The sequence below is a fragment of the Hylobates moloch genome, unplaced genomic scaffold (genome assembly GCF_009828535.3).
Source record: "Hylobates moloch isolate HMO894 unplaced genomic scaffold, HMol_V3 SCAFFOLD_4, whole genome shotgun sequence".
Classification (NCBI taxonomy): Eukaryota; Metazoa; Chordata; class Mammalia; order Primates; family Hylobatidae; genus Hylobates; species Hylobates moloch.
The window spans coordinates 69,473,506-69,490,904 of NW_026652279.1; positions in this window are offsets into that span (position 1 = coordinate 69,473,506).

Sequence of the window (17,399 nt, forward strand, 5' to 3'; positions counted from 1 at the left end):
CTATGTAAGTGCAAGTGTATATCTAGGTTCTTTATTCTATTCCATTCATCTGTGGATCCTTATTTGTACCACACCATCTAGATTACTATAGCTTGACAGTAACTTCTGCCTCCAACTTTTCTTTATTTATACACTTTTTGGATAATAGCTACTGAAGATAGGTGCATATTTTAATATTATGTAAGTCTTATGAAAAATGACAACAAATTGCTTATGGGGGCTTATGAGTTTCAGAGTCTTAATTTGGGACATACAGAAAAGGAAGCTTTTTGTTCTTACCAACAACATAAAAGCACTTGAAATTAGCCAGAGGATTGTCTAAATAATCCCCAAAATTTTACTTTTAGATATTTAATTTAGATATTTAAGAATTTGTACCAAATTCATTTTATAAAATATAAGCAACATGCTTAGGGTGTCTAGCTAGCATATTTTAGGCTAAACACTGCAACATGGGCCCAGGCTTCCCACTTTATAGCCATATCTATTTGCCTTTTTACCTCATTTAAATGAAATGAGGCTTGCACACAGTTTAAGTGAAGACCAAAATCCTGTATTCAGATTTGCTACTTTATGCTCCCAACCAAATTCCTTTATCTTTACTCTTCCACTTGCTTTAAACCTTCCTGCATGGTGGTCTTGGTTTTATTTTCAAGGTCGTACATTGTGTCAGCCGGCTATAAAGCCCACATTTGCATCTGGATCCTAATTTGTAGCAGTTTCATTCAACTTGACTCATGGATATTACCCCAGAGGTCTATCTAAACAAAGGGGGAAGTTTTCCAAAATGTCAAAAATCAAGTCTTTTGTTTTTGTTTACAGACGGGTGTTTTGCACTGAATCCTTGGGAGTTATTGATGATCATTATGGTACAGACTATTTTGACTTGAATAAATTTAGGCAGAACAAAATCTAATTTAACACCCTATGGAACAATAGGTAGATCCAACCAAGTGCCATGAAGAGATTCTATTTTTTTATATATATATATAATAATGTATGCCAGGGAGAAAATCATTCCACTTTTTAAGCAATTTTCAACTATCTTAAACACAAATGTGTGGTGTGTGTGCATACATGTATAATTACAAACATAATAGGTAAAATATTCACTATTTTAATGGTTATGGACTTCTTTTTTTTTTGAGACGGAGTCTTGCTCTGTTGCCCAGGCTGGAGTGAGGTAGTGCAATTGCAGTTCACTGCAACCTATGCCTCCTGGGTTCATGCGATTCTCCTGCCTCTCAGCCTCCTGACTACCTGGGATTACAGGTGCGAGCCTGGGTAATTTTTGTATTTTTAGTAGAGATGGAGTTTCACCATGTTGGCCAGGACGGTGGCTCACGCCTGTAATCTCAGCATTTTGGGAGGCTGAGGCAGGTGGATCACTTGAGGTTAGGTTAGGGACTTTTATGACCTGAATTATGCCTCTTCAAATTTCGTGTATTATACCACTCAGAATGTGATGGTATTTAAAGTAAGGTCTTTAAGTGATCACTAAGGTGACATTAGGTCATTGGGGTGAGCTCCAATCCAATGTGACTAGTGTCCTTATAGGAAGAGGAGCTTAGGACACATGTGTGTGCACAGAGGGAAAACCATGTTAGGACAAAATGAAGACACAGCCTTCTGCAAGCTGAGGAGACAGGTATTTGAATGAAACCAACCCTGTCAACACTTTGATCTTGTTTTTGTTAGTTCGTTTTTAGAGATGGTCTCACTCTGTAGGCCAGGCCACATCAAAGCTCACTACAACCTCAAACACCTGGGCTTGGCCAGGCACGGTGGCTCACGCCTGTAATCCCAACAGTTTGGGAGGCCAAGGTGGGGGGATCACTTGAGGTCAGGAGTTTGAGACCAGCCCGGCCATAATGGTGAAACCCTGTCTCTACTAAATATACAGAAATTAGCCAGGTGTGCTGGCACATGCCTGTAATCCCAGTTACTTGGGAGGCTGAGGCAGGAGAATTGCTTGAACCCAGGAAGTAGAGGTTGCAGTGAGCTGAGATCATGCCATTGCACTCTAGCCTGGGTGAAGAAGTGAGACTCTGTCTCAAAAAAGAAAAAAAAAAAAAACACGCAACGACAAAAACACAAAACCTCCTCGGCTCAAGCAACACTCCCGCCTCAACCTTCTGAGTAGCTGCGACTACAGGCATTACCCCGCCTGGCTAACACATTGATCTTGAACGTCTATCCTTCAGAACTGTGAGAGATAAATGTGTGCTATTTAAGCCACCCAGTTTGTGGAACTATCTTATGGGAGCCCTAGCAAACTAATACAGGGGTACAGATTCCAGAGCTAAGCCACTTGGGTACAAACCAAAGCTATGCCACTTGCCTGCTGTGTGACTTTGAGTATGTCACTTGACATCTCTATGTCTAAGTTTCTTTATCTATAAAATAAGTACAATAAGAGTACCTACCTCATACTGTTGTTATAAAGAGTAAATGAGTTAGTACCTAAAAAGTGCTTAAGCCAAAGTCTTGCACATATTATCTTACATCGATCTTAGCTATTATCATTTATATAGTAGTATGTCAAAGTATAATAGATTTTAAATAATTGAGCCACATTTTAAAAACTATGTCTCAACATCTGATTTTTATGTTCTTCAATGAGTTTTACTAAGAGGCATAGTGGAATGCACTTTTATTTATTTATTTATTTTTAAATTTTTTCTATTATAGTTTAAGTTCTGGGATACATATGCAGAATGTACAGGTTACATAGGTATACACATGCCATGGTGGTTTGCTGCACCCATGAACCCATCATCTATTAGGTATTTCTCCTAATGCTATCCCTCATCTAGCCCCGCACCCCTCAACTGGCCCTGGTGTGTGATGTTCCCCTCCCTGTGTCCATGTGTTCTCATTGTTCAACTCCCACTTATGAGTGAGAACATGCAGTGTTTGGTTTTCTGTTCTTGCATTAGTTTGCTGAGAATGATGGTTTCCAGCTTCATCCACATCCCTGCAAAGGACATGAAGTCATCCTTTTTTATGGCTGCATAGTATTCCACGGTGTATATGTGCCACATTTTCTTTATCCAGTCTGTCATTGATGGGCATTTGGGCTGGTTCCAAGTCTTTGCTATTGTGAGCAGTGCTGGAAGGAATGCACTTTTAGATTTAGATTTCGATTGACAGGGCTCAGTCTTATGCATTCATGTAAGATGTATGCTGCAGTGGTTTGGCATGAAGTTTATCATTGATAGTTTTTGCTCCACACTATGCCATGAGACTGAAATAATTTTGATACATTCTTAAATATTTGTCTGGAGGCCTAAAATTGCTCGTGATGAAAAGCTGCCTCCCAGTTACCAGGAGCTATGTGAATTTGCTTAAGCAATGAAACCACATCTAGTATAGCAGCTGCAATTGCAGTCACCACTTGGTTAAGCTTCCAATAATCCACTGTCATTCTCCATCTGTCTTCTGCACAGAATAAGAGAATTGAATGTTGATGTAATGAAAATCACCAACCCTGCCTCCTTCAAGTTCTTGATGATAACACCAATCTCTGCAATCCCTCTGGGAATGCAGTATTGCTTTTGATTTTCTGTTTTCCTAGGTAAAGGCAGCTCTAACGGCTTCCATTTGGCCTCTCCCATCATAGTAGCCCTCCCTCCACAGGATAGGAAACCAATGTGAAGATTCTGCCAATTGCTAAGTACATCTATTCCAATTATGCATTCCACAACAGGGAAATAACATAGGATGGATTTGGGGACCCAGTGGATCCACTGTGAGTCGGACCTGAGCTAAAACTCCATTGATCGCCTGATCTATAAGACCCTACTCTGACTGGAGAGCCACAGTGATGCTTTTGGTCTCATGGAAAAAGGAAATAATCAGACCTTTCAGGAACTGCTGGAACACTGGCCGGTAGTTCCTGAAAGGTCTGATTATTTCCTTTTTATCAATGCACAGTGACCTTGATAAAAGACCATAGATCTCTTTGGGGAAGGATGAAAGAAAGATTAAAATCATACATTTTTGGTATTGCACTAGGGTCCTTCCTTAATGGGACCTGGCTTTCCCTCACTGAAGGAGTTCTGGGTCTGTAAATCTGCTCAAGACTGGGAACTGATTGAGGGGTTATGATGATGCTTTTATGATTCAGGTTAAATGTTTGGTTGTTCACTTGACCTATAATTTTTCTCCTCATACAGATGAAGCAAGAATTTAGTAGGCTTCTTATCTATTTCACTTCTAGGAACATCATGATCAAACAATCACTTTCATAGGTTGCATAAATCAGGTTATCCTGATTGCTGCTTTGATGCTACTGTCTGTAACAGTACCACAGCCACCTTGCTTTTCACGGTCGAGTGTCAGCATTTGTCCCTTGCCATCTGGGATCCAATGACTTGGATTTAGGTTTTCTAATTGAGTGGCTGCGACTCCCATTGTAAAGACTGGCCTGCAGAGAAGAACAATCACAGAGCTCTTCAAGGATGCTGGCACTCCCCTCACAAATCTATTTCTCAAAGTATTGGTAAGGTGTGTTTTCCGGACCCTCCCAGTGTGGGTAAGTAGGTCTTAGGTGACCAGTCCACTCTAGCATTCCAATCTCCCTAAGACTTTGAATTCCCTCCTCCGCGTTAAGCCAAGGGAGTTCAGGCATCTTCAACTTCCTCATGGTGAGCCACCGTTTGATTAATGTTTCAGCCAACGAACCAACCAGTTTGTATGCTTTCTAACTCTCTAAGCTGCAACATTAAATTCAGAATTACTATTTAGTGGGTCCATATTAATAAATTTGGCCTTGTCAAACTTTATGTTCCTTCCACCATTATCCCATACACTTAATATTCATTCCCACACATGTTCCCTGGATGTCTGCTTGTGCGAACTAGAAAATTCAAATAGTCCTTTTGGAGTGTAGTATACCTTCTCATTGGTCAGACTTTGTACCTCACCTTTAGAAGCCTGCTGGGATTCGAGTCTAGTTATAAGCCTAAAAGCAAAAAAAGGTGATAGAAGTGGGTATGGTGAGAATCAGCATTGTCTTTCTTGGCAAATGCTTCGGGTGGGGGACATTATTATTTCCGTAGACAATGCAGGGTTAAGGGGAGAAAGGCCACTACCACTGTGAGTAAGAATGCCACTGCTTCTGGGGGTGGGAAGGCAACTTCTGCTTGCAAAAAAGACTCATCAAAATTTAAGTGCTCAATGTCCCCAGCTTCATCATGTCTCCCCACAGGTCTCCAAGTCAACTTACAGGATCCCCATCTTTCCCAATCAATGCCCTCACTTTAACAGTAGATGCCCTACGAGGCAAGGGATTCAACTTTCATTTAACTCAGCCAATCGCATGATGAGAACTTGTGTTTGATTTTTAGCAATTTTAGCCCTATGGCTCCAGTAGAGAAAACTTTTCCACAGGGTACATCTAGAAGCTCTGAGGTCATGTATTCATTGCTTGAGCTGGGAATTTGAATCCCTTAACTCATTCTTTTCTTTTGTTACTTTCTGCAGTAACATTAGGAACAACCAAGAAATATCATTATATTCCTTAGCACTATGGTAAATATTTGTCTCCTCCGAACCTCATGTTGAAGTTTGATCCCCAATGTTGGAAGTGGATCCCAATGGGAGGTGTTTGGGTCCTGGGGGTGGATTCCCCATGAATAGATTAATGTCCTCCCTGTGAGTGGAAAAGGGTAAGTGAGTTCTCACTCTATTAGTTCCCAAGAATAGCTGTGGTTAAAAAAAAAGCCCAGCACTGCCCCCCCTTTCTCTTTTGTCATGTGAGGTACAGATGCTGGCTCCTCTTCACCTTCTGCCTTGAGTGGAAGCAACCTGAAGCCCTTAGATGCAGATGCTCAAAGCTGAACTTTCTAGCTATCCAGAACTGTGAGCCAAATAAATCTTTTTTCTTTATAAATTACCCAGCCTCCGGTATTCCTTTATAGTAACACAACACAGACTAAGACATTCAGTTTTTCATAAACTTTCAAAAGTATTATATACAGAGTCATTGATTTCCTGCCTCTTATAAGTGGTTTATCAGGAGTATCTAATGCAGATATTTTGATATCTGTATAACAAACAGTTCATGCCATGGACAACCAGTGCTCTCTGTACTATGGGAAACAGAGTCCTTAGCATTTTTAAATACAATCACACTAGAAAGCCTTTTCCAGAAGTCCCAAAACCAATTTAGGAAGCTCATCCTTACAATCCTGTTCCTCTAGAATCACTCCTGGTATTAGGATTCTTCAGAGAAACAGGACCAATAGGATAGATAAATGATAGATAAATATGAGAGAGGATTTGTTAGAGAAATTAGCTGACAGGATTGTGGAGGCTGAGAAGTCCCAAGCTGGAGAATGAGGGAAGTTGGTAGCATGGCTTGGTTCAAATCCAAAAGGCCTGAGAACCAAGGGGCACTAGTGCACATCCTGATGCCAAAAGGCTGGAGAACTTGGAGTTCTGATATCCAAGAGCAAGAGACGCCGGGTGTCTCAACTCCAGATGAGACAAAGTGAGCAAATTGCCTTTCTTCTGCCTTTTTGATCTATCCAGGCCCTCAGCCAATTGTATGGTGCTTGCCCACATTAGATCAGAGTAGATCTTCCATACTCAGTCCACTGATTCAAATGCCAGTCTATTCTGGAAACACCCTTACAAACATACCCAGAAATAATGTTTCACCAGCTATCTGGGTATCCCTGAATCCAGTCAAGTAGACCCCTAAAATTAAGCATCACAGGAATATAGGGCAGAGTCTAGCAGGGGTCCAATGTGGAGCTTCCAGTCCCTCTCCCATGGAGTCATAGATGGCATTATCTCTTTCCAGTCACAATGTGGGACAATACTCATCCCAGCCTTTGGTGTTCAGAGTTTTTATTAGGGCTTGATCACCTATTTATTGTTTGTGTGGATGACCTTTAGTCTACAGTTTCTCCCAGAAGTTGGGCTGATAGCTTTGAACTCAAGTTCCTCAGGAGGTAGGTAAAAACTGATAAGGCACAGCCCAAAACCTATCATAAATCACATTGTTAGACTGTCCCACAGCCAAAGCCCCCAGAAGTGACACTCTTATGTTGCAGAACATTATAAGACCCTAGAGGTAGGGGCAAAGGTCAGACCTCTCATTGGGTAAGGTTGATTATACACTAACAACTGCCTTCGTTATTTGTTTATACCTGTATCGGTTTTGACCAGATAATATATGCACATAGCACAAAATTCAAAATATATACGTGTGTGTGTACATTTTTTTTTTTTTTTTGAGATGGAGTCTCACTCTGTCCCCAGGCTGGAGTGCACTGGTGCGATCTCAGCTCATTGCAACCTCCGCCTCCTGGGTTCAAGCAATTCTCCTGCCTCAGCCTCCCAAGTAGCTGGGATTACAGGCGCCTGCCACCACGCCAGATAATTTTTTCTACCTTTAGTAGAGATGGGGTTTCACCATGTTGGCCAGGCTGGTCTCGAACTCCCAACCTCATGATCCACCCCCGCCCCCCGGCCTCCCAAAGTACTGGGATTACAAGCGTGAGCCATCACACCTGGCTGCAAATAGTAATTTTTTAAAGTCATAGTTATTATTAAAATTTGCACTATACAGAATTTTCTGAAAACACTCTGAATGCTCTTAAATATGAACTTATAAAAAGAAAAATACATTTAATGGAAAAACATGTTAATCTCTTTAACTTCACCATTACTCTGCGAAATCTAACAATTGAGTCCAGAAGGTTATTTTAAAGGTATCTGTGTACATCTCTTGGGACTTTCCCTAACTTGCAAGTCCAAGAGCTTCAAAAGTGTCAGCCTTAGAAAGACTAACCTATAAAATGAAGAAAGACATTGCAGCAAGCCATCTCAACTTAGGTACGGAAGAAATAGAACATATTTATACATTTACTAATTATGATGGTAAATACAAAAAATACAAAAATTATTTGATGAAAATCTCCCCTTCTCCCAAAATATATTGTGCAAAAACATGTCTTTACACACTTTTAGAAGACTGACCACTGACAGATGACATGGCATTTTAAAAATGTTAGTAATTGTAAGTCATGGAAAGTAAACAAAATAAAATATTTAAAAATTTTTTTATTCCAGTACTGAAAATGTTTCAAACTGATTCTTGTTTGGGTGGAAAGTAAAAGGAGACAGTGATCACTGACTAAATTGCCATAGCACAGTGGTGATGAAAAGACATAAAATATGGGGCACTGAATGTTTTTTTTTTTGTTTTTTTTTTTTTGAGATGGAGTCTCGCTCTGTCGCCCAGGCTGGAGTGCAGTGGCATGATTTTGGCTCACTGCAAGCTCCGCCTCCCAGGTTCACGCCATTCTCCTGCCTGAGCCTTCCAAGTAGCTGGGACTACAGGCACCTGCCACCACGCCCGGCTAATTTTTTTTGTATTTTTAGTACAAATGGGGTTTCACCGTGTTAGCCAGGATGGTCTAGATCTCCTGACCTTGTGATCCACCCGCCTCGGCCTCCCAAAGTACTGGGATTACAGGAGTGAGCCACCGCACCCGGCCGAATGGTTCTAAAAAGCAGAAGTACACAATTCCAGTTCAATTGGTTGTGTAAAAAGGTGATTATTGTTTTTTTTCTTTTTAAAGAAGTCGTATAAAATATAAAGTCAGGTCAGCATTAAGCTTTTAGCGTACAACTTCTTGAACCTTCATAAAAATTGTAAATAAGCAGCTTTACTTTTCCTACAATGTCGTTCTATACTACAGTAATATATTCATAAAGAAAGGAAGTTTGCACCAGGCACAGTGGCTCACGCCTGTAATCGTAGCACTTTGGGAGGCTGAGGTGGATCACCTGAGGTCAGCAGTTCGAGACCAGCCTGGCCAACAGGGCAAAACCACATCTCTACTAAAAATGCAAAAAAAAAAATTAGCTGGGCATAGTGGCAGGCACCTGTAATCCCAGCTACTTGGGAGGCTGAAGCAGGAGAATCACTGGAACCCAGGGGGTGGAGGTTGCAGTGAGCCGAGATCGTGCCCCTTCACTCCAGCCTGGGCAGAAGAGTGAGACTCCGTCTCTAAAAAAAAACAACAACAAAAAAAAAAAAAAAAAAAAAAGAAGCTCGCCACTCTTCTGCTATTCTAAGAATAAACATGTGGTTTACATTCTTGTTTTCACTGATCCACATGTACATTTTTTTCGGAGGGAGTTACATACTTTCTCTCAAAATAATCTTTGTACTCAGGTCACCAAAAATCTACCTGTAGATGATGTTAAATGGGTTCCCAATCTGTCCTTTGCATTCAACTCAGGGAAGCATTCTTTCATGTTATTATTATGTTTTTATGCTGTATTTAGATATGGTTTTAAATAAGCCCCCAAATACATTATGTTTCTGTGGTACGCAAAAATAATGAGACAGTGGGGGAAAAAATGAAGCTCTATAAGACTAAGCCTTTGCACGAGTTGAGTAATCTTAAAATAATCTGATCTCTTTGCCACTAAAATTCACATAAGACTTGGAGTGATGGCTCTTCAAGACACTGCACTGGCTGATAGGCCACTTGAGCAAGGTATCTACAATCAAGGAAAAGCCCTTTGCTAACATTAACACCGTCTCAAGGAAATGTTTTAAATTTATGTCCTTATCTCAAAAATTTCACGTGAATACTTTTCCTCTATACAAGCAGTACTGCAGGAAGGAGTTTTGTAACTTCCTGCCCAGCTTTTCATATAGCATTATAAAACTGATTGGACTCAAGAGATCAAAATTTGATTGTTTTCTAGCCCCTTCAACACTAAATCACCATTAGAATGGTTTATGGTTGATAATTAACTGCTCTGTAAAGGGATGTGTTGATTGGCTTTCTTGTATAGTCCTTTTATTTACAATCACCTTCACTACTGCTCAAATAGCTGGTGCTCCATTAAAAGTCATGATTTACCCTTTCTAGTCCACATCAAAACTTACTTCCCAGCGTAGCCTCACTGTCTATATTTAAAGGTTTCCAGGGATAAACAGAATAAGTTGTTACGGACTTCTCACTGATATATGTAACATACATCATGATTCATACACTGTACAGCAGTGGTTTTGTCTGAATAATACCATCTAGAAGGCAAATCATAGGAATTGTTCTTCCACATTGTCACTGAAATATGTAATTTTATCAACAACACTTTTCCAATAGCATTTGTTCTCCCTGATTATATTTGTTATTACTGTTAACACTTTTTACAAGCTTCACAGCAACGATGTCTTATTTTGTACTTGGTTTAAAGGAATACAACTCTGGGTGATGTTTCTGTAATTTTGGATTCATCCATAATATTGTATAACAAATTTTAAACTGAGACGTGAAGTAATTACCTAACTAAATTCATTACCAGAGAAATTAATGTACTTTAAAAATGATGTGACAACTTCAATGGTAACATGTAGCTATTTGACAGGCAATGTACTGACCAATGGTGAATGGAATACAGGCCAAAAAAAACAAGTTCAGATAGTCATTATCCTTCCTTATCTGTATCAGCTGATGTGTGAAAACATCACACACACAGAATCTCTTCTAAAGCACGTACATTTTTTGTTTGTTTTTTCGTTTTTTTGCGAGACGGAGTCTCACTCTTTCGCTCACACTGGAGTGCAGTGGCGCGATCTCTGCTCACTGCAATCTCCACCCTCTGGGTTCAAGAGATTCTCCTGCCTCAGCCTCCCCAACAGTTGGGACTACAGGAGACTGCCACCACGCCTAATTTTCGTATTTTTAGTAGAGATGGGTTTTCACCATATTGGCCAGGCTGATCTTGAACTCCTGACCTTAGGTGATCCACTCGCCTAGGCCTCCCCGAGTGCTGGGATTACAGGTGTGAGCCACCGTGCCTGGCCAAAAGCACATACATTTTCTAATTCTGTATTCACACTGAAGTTATTTCCATTGGAGCATTTTTATGAATGATATTTGTTACTATTTTCATCATTTTTCAATAAGCCAATTTTGTGAATTGGCAAAATGAGTATCAAATATAAAATGCAAATTTAACAAGCATTAAAATTAACATGAAAGAATATTAGTAAGGTGAACATCCGGTTAACCTCATGTTGGCTGAGGTTAAAACTGACCTACACAGTCTTCACTGTGTACATATGCACCTACAATAAACTAACACTTAAAAACTTAAGGGGATTGTCATGCAAATCATCTTACATTTAAAATGTGCAAAATATGTGAATTATGTGCATAAAGACTTGCAAAATATATGTGAAGTATGTGGAAAAAAGTTGCATTTTTTTCTTTTTGAAATTGCAAATCTGTTGAACAGACTACCAACGATCATTTTTTAAGCAGCATTGCTCTCTAGTCCAAAGGTTAAGGTCTTACCCACAATTCAGATAGATGTCCAAAGATGACAATGGTTGAAATAGTAAGAAGGCCATCAATGAGAGATCAGAGAAGTATTTTCTAATAAAATATTTATTAAGCAGTAAAAAGTACTTATACAAGTTAAGCAAAGTGCAAATGATATACGAGCTATAACAAGCTACTTTTCGTACCAGTGCCTCCTGTTGAAACGCCCAACACAAACTAAGTGCTCAATAAATGTCCACCATATTGAAACACATTTAAGAGAGAACACTGGCCTGGTCACAGAGGCGCACGCCTGTAATCACAGTGCTCTGGGAGGCCAAGGCGGGTGGATCACAAGGTCAGGAGTTTGAGACCAGCCTGGCCAACGTGGTGAAACCCTGTCTCTACTAAAAATACAAAAATTAGTCGGGCACGGTGGAGCATGCCTGTAATCCCAGCTACTCAGGAGGCTGAGGCAGGAGAATCGTTTGATCCTGGGAGGCGGAGGTTGCAGTGAGCCGAGCTTGCACCACTGCACTCCAGCCTGGGTGACAGAATGAGAATCTGTCTCAAAAAAAAAGAAAAAAGAGAGAGAGAGAACACCAAAGCAGTCTTAAAAATCAACTCTTTTGCCCAATCCTAAACTTGTGCTCTAGCATAATGTTCCTAAAATGACAATTATGGCTTACATTCTGCAATTTCTCTTAATTCTTAGGAGTCTATTGATGCCCAGTAATTTTGTGGTTGCTCTGACAATTCCAGCATTAAAGTTCTTGACATGCTTAAATTTTCTATTGTTATCTTATTTCTGTATTCCAGGCTCTTTCTTTCATAAATCTGAACTAATGCAATCACTGCAGTCAAAATAGCAAAATCTGTTGTCTTTGCTAAACAAACATTTATATTAAACTTCCTGGAATAACTTTCAATGACTTTATGAGCAGCATTCATCCAGAACCATGCTTCCTACAGAAACAGCCTATCCTGAATCTGCCATTTGTCTCCAATGCCACTCTTAAATATTTGCCAACTCCTATTACTAAGTCTCTTCAAGGGATTACCAGCAGTCTTTAATTTCACTTTCTGTCAAGCCACTTTGTACTTTTCTTCACTAAAACATGGAAATATATTTTGAACATAAGCAACAAGACAAATTTTACAGAACAGTTTGAAACAACTACAGGACTTCCAGTGATTAGGACATAGAAAAATATTTTAAAGAATTCACACTTTTTTCCCTTTTATATTCTAGGTATGACAGAATAGTTTCATCATTTTATAATTTTGTAGACAGAAATACACATATGTACTTAAAAATGTATCTGTATTTCTTTGAAAAAATGAGCATCACTTATGAGGAAGCAAAATAGAAAATTTTCCTAACAAAGAACTACAAATTCCTTTAAAAGCAATATTCTTGAACTGCTGCGAAGACATACAACCACAACACTACATAACTGTAAAATCACAGCAGACCTTAGAAACCATCTAATCTAGATGGTCCATTTTTTCATGTGAAGAAATTGAGGATTCAAGTTTAAATTCTTTGAAATTAAGGAAATGGCAGTAGTCAGACTGTAAACAAAGTGCAAGAAAAACACATGGGCTTTGCTGTTAAAAACAAAATAGGCCAGGTCACCACAACAAAACTATGTGACCTTCAGCATGTTACTAAGCTTTTTTAGGGGTTGGAGGGTCAGGGGAGCACTTCAGCTTCTTTGTCTTTCATAAAAGTGTAAGAACTAGGGGCCGGGCGTGGTGGCTCACGCCTGTGATCCCAGCACTTTGGGAAGCCGAGGCGGGCGGATCACGAGGTCAGGAGATCGAGACCATCCTGGCTAACATGGTGAAACCCCATCTCTACTAAAAAATAGAAAAAATTAGCCAGGCATGGTGGCGGGAGCCTGTAGTCCCAGCTACTCGTAAGGCTGACGCAGGAGAATGGCGTGAACCTGGGAGGCAGAGCTTGCAGGGAGCCGAGATAGCACCACTGCTCTACAGCCTGGGTGACAGAGCAAGACTTGGTCTCAAAAAAAAAAAAAATGTATAAGAACTAGGATGGGCGTGGTGGCTCACGCCTGTGATCTCAGCACTTTGGGAGGCTGAGGCGGGTGGAACACCTGAGATCAGGAGTTCAAGACCAGCCTGGCCAGTATGTTGAAACCCCATCTCTACTAAAAATACAAAAAATTAGCCAGGCGTCGTGGCGGGCGCCTGTAATCCCAGCTACTCGGGAGGCTCAGGCAAGAGAATCGCTTGAACCCGGGAGGTGGGTGCTGCAGTGAGCCAAGGTCGTGTCATTGCACTCCAGCCTGGGCAACAAGAGTGAAACTCCATCTCAACAACAAAAAAAAGTATAAGAACTAGATAATTCTATCTACCAGGGTGTATCAGAGCTCGTGTATTATGATTCAAGAAGATAACTTTGGTGTTATTCATTAAACATATTTACTGAGCATCTAATATACGTAATATGCTAGGTCTTGTTTTTAACTGATAAGCAAAGGTCTAGGAATATATAAAGCTTTGAATACAAAGTAGCATCACTTCCTTATTTCTATCTTTAATAAATATTTAATATCTAGTCTCTGTGCAAAGCAATACAAATATAATGTGAGTAAAACAGTTACAGTCCCTGTTCTCAGCTTAAAATTTACTGGGGGAGATACAATAAATTAGTAAATTGCCAAATAATTTCTAAAGCGCTAGACGCAAACAAACAAGGTGCTCTGATAAATATTAAGAATTTAGATAAGAGAATACATTTAATCCAAGATAAAAGGACGCAGCCTCAAACGTGAAAATGAAGCAGCCATGCAAAAAGCTTGGGAAAGATTATTCTAGACAATGTACACAAAACTCCTGCAGAGGAAAAACGCTTGATTTATTGAAGAAATTTCATTATTAAACTGTTTGAATAATAGTTCTTTTCTTTCTACAATATATTATCCAATTGCCTGTAATAAAAAATGAGGTTTTTTTTTGTTTTGGTTTTTGTTTTGTTTTGTTTTTTGATACTGAGTCTCACTCTGTAACCCCGGCTGGAGTGCAATGGCACGATCTCGGCTCACTGCAACCTCTGCCTCCTGGGTACCAGTTCAAGCAATTCTCCTGCCTCAGCCTACCGAGTAGCTGGGACTTCAGGAACGTGCCAACACACCCAGTTAATTCTTGTATTTTTTGTAGAGACGGGGTTTCAGCATGTTGGCCAGGCCAGTCTTGAACTCCTGACCTTGTGATCCACCTGCCTCGGCCTCCCAAAGTGCCGGGATTACAGGAATTAGCCACCGCACCCGGCCAAAAATTAAGTTCTATGATTTTGGATACGTGGGCATAAAACAGAGGGCTAAGTAAGTACAGGATAAAGAGAAAGCCTACTTAGTAGATGTTGACTGTACCAAACAATGTGTGAAAGTGAGTGGATCAAACTAGGTGGCGATGAATGGCAGATTATGAAATCTGGATTTTATTTTGGAGGTAGTGCAACATCACTGAAAGTTCTGCTTGAACACATGAAAGTTGTACTTGAAGAAAATTTTAATGTCACAAATAGGCAACAAATATTAAAGCAGAGAAATAAGATTAAAATTAGTGAAAGGTTAGGTAAAGAGGACCTAACAGCAGCAGCAGCTGAAACAGAAAATACTACAGATAGGCTACATCCAGATGTGGCAAGAAATTGAACATATGAAACAAAGACTGTCTCTGACACTAAAAGCACAATGGTGTCATAAACAGGAGGGGAAAAAGACTAGAGATTGTGATGAGTTCAAGATATTTGATATAAATTGTTACATATGTTACCCAATTATCTTTATGAAATATTGTTTTACATGAATATTCTGTATTTTTCTCCAAGATGTTATAAATCACTAAATGAGCAACTCGAGATATAATTACATGTAGAATACAATATGAATTAATACTCCTACTGTGTATTTAGACAAGCAATATAGATTAACGGAATCTTTGTTTTGGAAATAAATGCCAGCAAATGAAAACCTTCACATTGAAGATAATCGGTCAAAAAGTATTCCTCAAAACCCTACTACATATGAGGAAATATAGTGTAGTCACAGTATTTATCACATACTTTGACAGCCTAGGAAGTTACTCAATCCTGTTTTCAGGTAAAAGAGGGATAATCGCATCTATCTCATGTAGCTGTTCACAAGATTGAAAGAGTAAATACATGCAATGTATATGGAATAGTAACTGGCATGTAATAAACACCCCAAATTTGACTTATCCTGTGCAAGGCACTGCAAAATAAGTAAGAATCACTGGTTCTAATAATTTACAATTTAGGGAGGCAAAGGTAACTTACATGTAACAATTTGAGAATTAAATGTAATACTAATGATTAGTATAGTAAAAAATGAGATATGGAAAAGATGGAAACTTACAAACTAAATGTTTTAAGAAAAAGGCTTTCCTGGTTTTTTTGTTCAGAAAACACTGAATCAGACAAGTAACAGCTGGCAGTGGGTGATTTTTCCTTCAATCCTTACATTTATTAATTCAAGTATAACTAATTGTATACCTGAGACTTAGGATATCTACAAACTGAAGATGAAAATTACTAATCAAGAGCCTCACCAAATGACTCACAAAAAAAAAAAAGGAAAAAAAAAAGAAGATTTAGCAGTACTGGCAATAGAAGTTAGAAGCTACCAAACTCTAGGCCAGTGATTTCATGACTAACACAAGTAGTTCTGGAGTTTCTGGTTTTATATACCACAGTAAATATTACATTTAATTTCAATATTTACATCTTACTGAAACGCTACTAGAAAGGTTCATATTAGAAAAATAAAACTAAAAGCATTTAGCACATTCAAACAATTTGGAAACTTTTGTTTCCAATTCTAAATAAAGTGGCCTGTCAAAATATCCTGTATTTTGTATTGATAAAATCAATATGGCGCCAGGCATGGTGGCTCATGCCTGTAATCCCAGAAATTTGGGAGGCCAAGGTGGGCAGAACACGTGGTCAGGAAATCGAGACCAACCTGGCTAACACGGTGAAACCCCGTCTCTGTTAAAAATACAAAAAAAAATTAGCTGGGCGTGGCGGCACCCACCTGTAGTCACAGCTACTCAGGAGCCTGAGGCAGGAGAATCACTTGAACCTGGGAGACAGAGGTTGCAGTGAGCCGAGATCGTGCCACTGCACTCCAGCCTGGGAGACAGAGCGAGACTCCATCTCAAAAAGATCCTGGACGGTAAACCCCCTACTAAAAAAGAAGGAAGCGGGCAACAGGTGAGGAGGAAAGGGCTAACCGGAAGCGGACTTGCATGACCAAATCAACTGTATACACAGACGAGATGCTCACAAAAAAAAACACTGGCTTACTAGATCATATGGTTATTAAAATTCACTAAAATTTTCAACCAAATAAAAAGTCTTTTTTTTTTTTTTTTTGAGACGGATCTCCTGTCACTCAGGCTGGATCATGCCACGGCTCACGCAACTCTGCCCCGATTCACCCATTCCTGCCTCACCTCTCGATACCTCACGCCCGGCTAATTTTTTGTATTTTTAGTAGAGACGGGGTTTCACCGTGGTCTCGATCTCCTGACCTCGGGATCCACCCGCCTCGGCCTCCCAAAGTACTGGGATTACAAGCGTGAGCCACCGCGCCCGGCCAATATAAAAGGATCTTAATCCTTTGATAAAGGGCCTATAAGTTTCCACCTTAAGAAAACTTAAGCCCAGAGACTGAGATCTGAATCCAATGTAAGTTTATGTAAATAATCTACTGATGTATTTCGTCTTGCACTTGATTCAGTGACTTACCAATAGATGCTCAATAAATATGTCAAATAAACTTGAAGAGAATCCCAATCCAGAAAGTGTTGTTTCCTAGCATGAACGCTGTGCTATCTGCATCAAAACTGGGTAAATAACAAAGGTTATGAATAGGATTTTGGGGGTGAGGGGAGAGGCAGGAAGAAGAGGTATAAGGTGAGATCACATACATAGATAGGCCTAGAAGAAGAAATGTTCCTATTTTCAAAATCCTTCATCAGAATTAGCAATATACAATTATTTCTAAATAATTTCTTAGGAAAAGTTTTTGTAAAGGTCTGGAG